Raw genomic sequence first — 8,252 nt, 5'->3', positions numbered from 1 at the left:
TAGAATAGGTCTTATTAAAACTTGGTTGGAAACATAGCATGTCGTACTGACTACATCAACCCAAAAGTATTTTGAGAGTTTAGTTTCATTCGATATTGTATGTGCTAGTTCTTCCAAAGATCTATTCTTTCTTTCTTAAACACCATTTTGTTGTGGTGTTCTAGGAGCATAGAAATTGTGAGTGATACCATTATCATCACAAAATTCCTCAAAAGAAGCATTTTGAAATTCTCCCCCATGATCACTTCTTATAGTAGTTATTTTGAAGGAATTTTCATTTTGAATTCTCTTAGCATTTTTTTCTAAAAGCATTAAACACCTCATTCTTATGTACCAAGAAGAGAGTCTAAGTGTATCTTGAAAAGTCAATTACTATCATAAGATCATAGTAGTTACCACCGAAACTTTTGGTCCGAGAGGGGCCAAATAAGTCCATGTGTAGTAACTGCAATTGTCTATCTGAAGAAACCATATGTTTTGGTTTGAAAGAAGTTTTTATTTGTTTACCCTTTTGACAAGCACTACATAGTTTGTCTTGAAAAAACTTCATATTGGATAAACCAACAACTAAATCTTTCCTGATCAGTTTCTTCAAACGATCCATATGTGTATGATCAATTCTCCTATGCCATAACCATGCATCATGATCATTACTAGCTAAGCATTTAATGGGAAGAAAAGAATCATTTAAAGCAATCATATAAATATTTTTATTCTCTTACCAATAAGTTTAGAGTTTTCAGATAACTATGTCAGGATAGAAAGCCACATGAAACCCTTTGTCACAAAGTTGACTTATACTGAGTAAGTTGTGCTTGAGTCCTTCAATGTATAGAACGCCTTCTATTATAGTAGAAGATGACTTCCCGACTCTACCAACTCCAAGAATTTTTCCTTTATTTATGTCACCATATGTTATGTAGCCTTTGTCCCCTAGAGTAAGGATAGAGAACTTTCCATTGTCGCCAATCATATGTTTTGATCAACCGATATCCAAATACCATAAATCACTGGCAACTCCTAAGTATTCCTGTAAAACAGGTTAAGTAATATTAGGTACCCAATTCAGTTTGGGTCCAACAGGGTTAGCACCTTTATTTACCCATTGAAAACGTCCTGTGGGTATACCATATTTTATAATCATGCGAGTATTATGTGTATGCCCATATTTTTTATAGTAAGTGCAGATGGATTGATGTTTTGGTATCCTAGTTTTAGATTTAGAAACATGATGAGTATGGATACTTTGCTTTTGAAAATTTGTTTTTGTACATATTTCATTTTTCTTATATAAAGAAAGTTTGGAAAAACCAAATCCTGTAGAGTAGGTGGAGTGAATTTGCATTTTCAAAATGTTATCCAAGTCACTATTTGAGAGTATCTTATCAAGTGCAACTAGATGATTTGTGAGGTGAGTAAATCTCTTTTGGAGATCTAGTATTTTCACTTTAGGCTTCATACGAAACATTTCATAATCTTGGGAGAGAGTATTAAGTCTAGACCTCTTCACTTCCTTACTTCCTTCATGAGTGGTCTCTAGAGTATCCCACATTTCCTTAGCGGATTTGCAATTTGATACTCTAAAGAACTCGTCAATGTCAAGGGCTAAAGTGAGAATATTTTTAGCTTTGAGATCATATTGCACTTTCTTCTTATCTATATCATTCCAAGAGGATTTTGGCTTTACTTCCCTTAAAATATTAACAATAGTGAAAGGTTCATAAGATCCTTCCTCAATCACATTCCATATGTCTAGGTCTTGAGACTCTATAAAGATTCTCATCATGATTTTCCAGAAATCATAACATTCTCCAATGAAACTTGGAGGTTGATTAATGTTGAAACCTTCTCCCAAAAATGATTTGGAGGTCATCTATGAAGTATGATCGTTTTGAGAGTAATTTACCCAAAATAAGCTCTAATACCAATTGTAAAATATCATATGGCAACTAAGAGGGAGGATGAATTAGGTCAACTTTTCTGCTATGATATCAAAGGGTTTATGCAGCGGAAGTTTTATACTGATTCACTTTCTTGTCCATCGACCAGTACTCTTGCCACATAAGATATTTTTCCATTAGATAACTTGATTTACAATTAAAATTTCTCTCTTCGAGACCCTTCTACCTTACACACTCACAAATATCTACCCTTTCAAAATAATCTTTCTAAGAGAACTCTTTTCCCCTTCTCACTACACCGTTGTGATAATAAGTTAACAACAAGATGAAGAATATATCAATGGTAGAATTGTCTTGACAAGTTTGACAATGCTATAACTTCCAATCATTTTTTTCTCTCAACACACTTAGTAAAACAATGCTCTAATTTTTTTTGACAAACTTTAGAACTTTGCACTTGAAGCAACTTCAGAAAGTCTAGAAGTTTGGAAACAAAGTTGCAAGACAAAGTGCAAAAATTTGTTTGAAAGAGTTTTGAAAGTCAAGTGAGTTAATGATATGAAAGTTGTATGTTGTGTGAATGTTCCAAGGCCTTTAAATAGGCTTCCAATCAGCCATGGTACCCTTTTAGAAGTTGGGACATGATTGGAGTTGAAACCCATTCACTTTGGATGAAAACTCTTCATTTGAATATTCAAAACTGGTTGCAACAACTATGTGTAATCAATTACCACGATTGTGTAATCTATCGTCAAAACATGTTGTCCAAAATGGTAATCTATTAATACAAGTGTTAATAGATTACTCAGTGTCAGTTATGCTTTGTAACTGTTTTCTTAGTCAGGTAACCTGTTACGTAGTTCCAATAACATGTTACCAACTGTCATACAGTTTAGGTAACATGTTATCCAAATCTTGTAATCTATTACTCAGGTCAAGTAATATATCACTTAGTATTTTTAAAATGATTCAAGAGTTTTCCGATTCTTTCAAAAAATAGTTTTAAGTTCCTTTGAATTTCTTTGCGCATTGCTACTAAATATAAATTGAGCATAAGGATAGAAGTAGCTATTGAAGACTTAGACTCTAATTTTCTTGAAGCTTGATCTTCTATGCCTTCATAGTCTTCTTCATTTTTTTTTTGTCTTCATCAAACTAGTGTCAAGGTAGGAGCAAGATTTTCTTCACACTCGTGTATACAAAGATAACATGCATATTTCGAGAGTATAATTAATTACTCATTAAATAATATTATTAAGTATCACTAGTAAGGTTTTAATGCAATTAAAGTTTATCTAAAGATAAATTAAGTGTATGAATAAAAGTTTAGTTTGAATTCAATGAGATTTATTCAATGCATTAAAGTGTGAGCATGTCTTATTTCAGCATCATCCAATGCGTTCGCCTTAGGCAACAGGTGTGTCAAGATTAACAGACTCAACTGTAATCATTGGTCCGAACAGATCCAGTTCTCACTGGGTGTGATGGAGTTAGACTTGGCCACCATTATAGATAATATACCAACCATAACTAAGACAGCTCGAAGGTAGATAAAATCTATCTGAGGCTTGGGAGTGGTCAAGCAGGTTAAGTCTTAGTTTGATGAATATATTAATCTCTGATAATGTCAAGTCATTTATGCATAAGACAAATAATGCTAGTGAATTTATCAAGATGACCAATGAGTACTCTCAACCAGACATTACTTATAAGTATGCCTTGCAAAAATGAATGGCATGAGGATGAAGGTATAAAAGCATTTTTATTACAATGCAACATTAACTCCGTTCTTGTTGAGTTTGGCCAATTCCAAATGAACTACAACACCATAAAAAGATAAATGAAATTTTCAAGAAGTAAAGGTCATGTTAGTTCAAGAGGGAAAATTAAAGAAAATTAAGAATGACTTCATTACTTGTATATTTAAGATCTAGTTAGAACCAGCAAACTCATACCAAGAAATAAGAACAAAGGAAAAGGAAATGAAAAGATCTCCATTAAAGAAGGGAAAATCCATAAAGAGATTAAGTGTTTCTTTTGTAAGAAGAATGAGTATTGTAAGAAGGATTGCCATAAAAGGAAGAAATAGTTTGAAAAGAAAGGTAAACATTTTGTTTCCTTTATAGATGAATTGTTTCCTACTGAGGTTCTTAATAATATTTGGTGGTTAGACTCTGGTGCAACAACTCATGTGTCACATATGGTGTTAGGATTCCTTTCAATTTGAACCTATGAAATTAAGAAGTTTCTTTACATGTGGAATAGAATCAAGACACGAGTTCATGCAATTGGGACATACAGATGGATCCTAGATAATGGAAACTATTTAGATACTGAAAAGTGTCTTTGTGTTCCTAAATATTCTAGGAACTTGGTTTTTGTTGCTAGGTTGGATTGTATAGACTTTAATTTTAAGATTTGACATTCTAGTTTTAAATAGTATAAACGTTCGTACTATTTTTGTACTAGTACATTAATGAATGATTTATGTTGCTTCAATATTTATTTTAATTTTAAGATCTCTTTATTTAATGTTTAATATGATGTTGGTAGCAACCTTAAATATTTTGATAAGAATTATGCTTACTTGTGACATCAAATATTAGGCCTTATATACAAAGAATGGATAATGAGCTTAACGAAAAGTGAGATTTTACATCTTTTAGATTATGATGATTTGGATGTTTATTTAGATTGTATTAAACCAAAACAAGGTAAATGCATATCAAAGAACACAACCACATGAAGTAGCAAACTTCTTGAATTGATACACATAGATATTTGTGTTCCTTTTCATGTTCCATCTTGACGTGGTTAAAAGAACTTTATCATTTTATTGATAATTACTCAATCATTAGATGTCCTAAAGAAATTCGTTGATGAGGTTGTAAGGAAACTTAAAAAGAAGGTTAAGGTTGTAAGGTCTGATAGAGGTGGTGAGTATTATGGAAAGTGTAATGAGAATTATGTTGTGAGATTTGATCAATGTTAATGTACACATTAAGGAACGTTGCATATATATTGAATAGCGTTCCCAATAAGGAAGTTCCTAATACTCCCTATGAGTTATGGATTGGAAGGAAACACAGTTTGAAACATCTCCAAGTTTGGGGTTGTGCACCAAGACTAAAAGTGTACAACCTACTTAAAGAGAAGCTTGATACAAGAACCATTATTGGTTTCATTATCAGCTATCCGGAAATGTCAAAAAGGTACATATTTTATTCTCCGAACTATATTACGAAAATCGTTGAGTCTAGAAATGATAGGCTCATTAAGAATGGTCAAACCAATGTGAATAATAAATCACGAAAAGTGGATATTATGGAGACTTCTTATCAATCTTCTTCACCAAAGGTGTCTCCTTAGGTTCTTGTTCCTCTGGTTATATTATAGTCAAATAACATATAGAGAAAACAAGATATAATCCAAACCCATAGGATAAACACGTAATTAATGAACTGATTAATGAAATCGTTAATGATCAAGTGATGGAAGAACCACAATAAATAACATTAAGAAAGTCTGTAAGGCAAATAAAATCGACTATTCCATATGACTATATTGTATATTCACTTGAACATGATTGTGACTTGAGCATTGATAAGGATCCATTCTCATTCTAGCCATGAAAATTGACAATTCTTAAAAGTGGCTCAATGTTATGAAAGAAGAGTTGAAATCATTGGGCAATAATAAAGTTTGGGATCTAGTTGAGTTGCCTGATGATTCGAAATGATTTGGCTATAAATGGGTCTTTAAGACCAAGCGTGACTCGAAAGGAAAAATTGAAAGATATAAGGCTAGACTTGTTGCCAAGAGTTTCACTAAAAAAGAGGGCATTTATTATAAAGAAACATTCTATCTAGTCTCTAAGAAAGATACTTTAAGAATTGTTATGGCTTTGGTGTCTAATTAGGACTTAGAGCTTTGTAAAAATGGACGAAAAGATCACTTTTATGATTGGTGACTTAAATGAGAATGTTTTTACAAACCAAACTAAAGGGTTCGTGACCATAGGAAATGAAAATCTAGTGTGTAGATTAAATAAGTCATATATTGGCTGAAACAAGCTTCCAGATAATGGTATATAAATTTCAATGACAACATTACGTCATATGAGTTTGTGGAAAACATTGTTGATTAGTGTATCTACATGAAATACAGTGGGAGGAAGCTTATAATATTAGTCATATATGTTAATGGTATTTTGTTTGATGCAAATGATAATGGGATGTTACATGGTGTAAAGAAATTTATCTTAATTTTGAAATGAAGGATATGGGTGAGACATTCTATGTGATTTGAATAGAAATATTTTATGATAGATCACAAGAATCGTTGGGATTGTCTCAAAAAGAATATATCAATAAGGTATTAGATAGATTTAGAATGAAAAAGTGCTCCACAACAATAGTTCCAATCTAGAAAGGGGACAAATTCAGTGAAAACGAATATCCAAAAGAATGATTTAGAATGAAGGAAATAGAATCTATTCGATATGCATCAACAATTGGGATTTTAATATATGCTCAAACATTCACTAGATCATATATCAGTTTTTTTGTTGGAATGTTAGACGGATATCAAAGTAACCCCAAAATGGACCACTCAAAGGCTGCAAAGAAGGTTCCCAAATGTTTTCAAGGCACTAAGAATCACATGCTCACTTATAGAAGGTTAGATCATCTTGAAGTGATCGATTATTCGGGTTCAGACTATGCAGGATGCATGGACTCAAGGAACTCTACATTTGGGTATGTCTTCCTAATGGTCGGATGAACCATTTCATGGAGAAGTGGTAGATAGTCTGTAATTTCTTCATCCACCATGGAGGCTGAGTTTGTGGCATGCTTTGAGGCCACAAATAATGCATTGTCGTTGTGGAACTTTACTTTAAGGCTTGGCATTATAGACGGTATAGCTAGACGTGTGAAGTTTTAATATGATAATACGCATTTGTCTTATTCTCTAAGAATGACATGTATTCCAGTGATAGCAAACCTATGGATTAAAGTACTTGTCAATTAAAGAAGAAGTATGGAAGTAGAAGGTGTCTATAGAGCCTATTAGTATCGTCTGATAGTAATTGATCCATTAACTAAAGAATTATCGCACAAGATTTATATTGGCCATGTAGAAAGGATGTGCATATAGATAAGTCATTGTTAATGTGATAGTACATGATGCATATATACATGTATAGATGTTTGCTTATCATTGTATGACATTTGAGTTGAATGAAAGTTTCAATTTCATAATTAAAGTTTAAGTTATCCATATTAAAGAATGTACTTGTATGGTTTTAATGAGATAACTTGGTGAGTATTCGAAAGTTAAATAAAGACTAAAATTAAAGTTAATTAAGATGAGTTTATTGTGATACATGAAAGGGATCACGTTGCCTCATATAATTTGTGACCATCATGATTCAAATTAAACATGCTATAATCATACTAATTGTCTCTATCGCTTCTGAGTATCTTTATTTTCTTATTGAGTTGATTTCAATTTCATTCATATATAACTTAAACATGAAGCGTTTCACTTTTATTTTTCATAAGAATACAAATGTAATGTCAGAGCAATCATCAATAAAAGTGATAAGATAATATTTGTCACTTCTAGTTAACGTCCCATCTATTTCACATATATCAGAGTGTATCAAATCCAAAGATTTAGATTATGTCACTATTGATTTATGTGGCTTTTTAGTTGTTTTAGCTTGACTACATGATTCATAATTTTCAAAATCTTTTTTAGATAAATTTAGAATTAAACCTAAGTTACTCAAGTTAGAAATTGATTGTTTATTAATATGGAAAAGTCTAGCATGCCAAATATTACAATCACATGACATGTGAACTGAATTAGAAATTTTTTCATCAAAAGATCAACATTTAACTTAAACATGTCATCAATGGCGTACTATTTCCCTACAAATACTCCATTCCTAGTAAGAGTATACAAGTTTGCCCCTATAATCTGGTAAAATCGTCCTTATTAAGAAGAAAACAAGAAACTAAATCATTCCTCATCTCTGGAATGTTCATTTCATCTTTGAGAATTAGAGTCTTCCTATATATAAACTTCAGCTCCACATCACAGTTTAAGCAATAACATTGGTGTGGGAATCACCCAGTAGCACTTTCTTGTCATCAAAATTCGTGAATGTTTTGAACATAACACGATCATAACATACATGGCGGAAGGCTCCATTATCTACCCACCACCCATCAAATCATCTGACCACATTATTCTCATATAACACTGCCACAAGTGGCTCATCAATCATGTTTCAACATTTAACGCTGATAAATAAATTGACATACTCATTCTTAGTAGGTGTTT

Source organism: Lupinus angustifolius, chromosome LG01 (genome assembly GCF_001865875.1).
Source record: "Lupinus angustifolius cultivar Tanjil chromosome LG01, LupAngTanjil_v1.0, whole genome shotgun sequence".
NCBI classification, from domain to species: domain Eukaryota; kingdom Viridiplantae; phylum Streptophyta; class Magnoliopsida; order Fabales; family Fabaceae; genus Lupinus; species Lupinus angustifolius.
The sequence above is the reverse complement of the archived record's forward strand: the minus strand, read 5'-3'. Positions refer to the sequence as shown.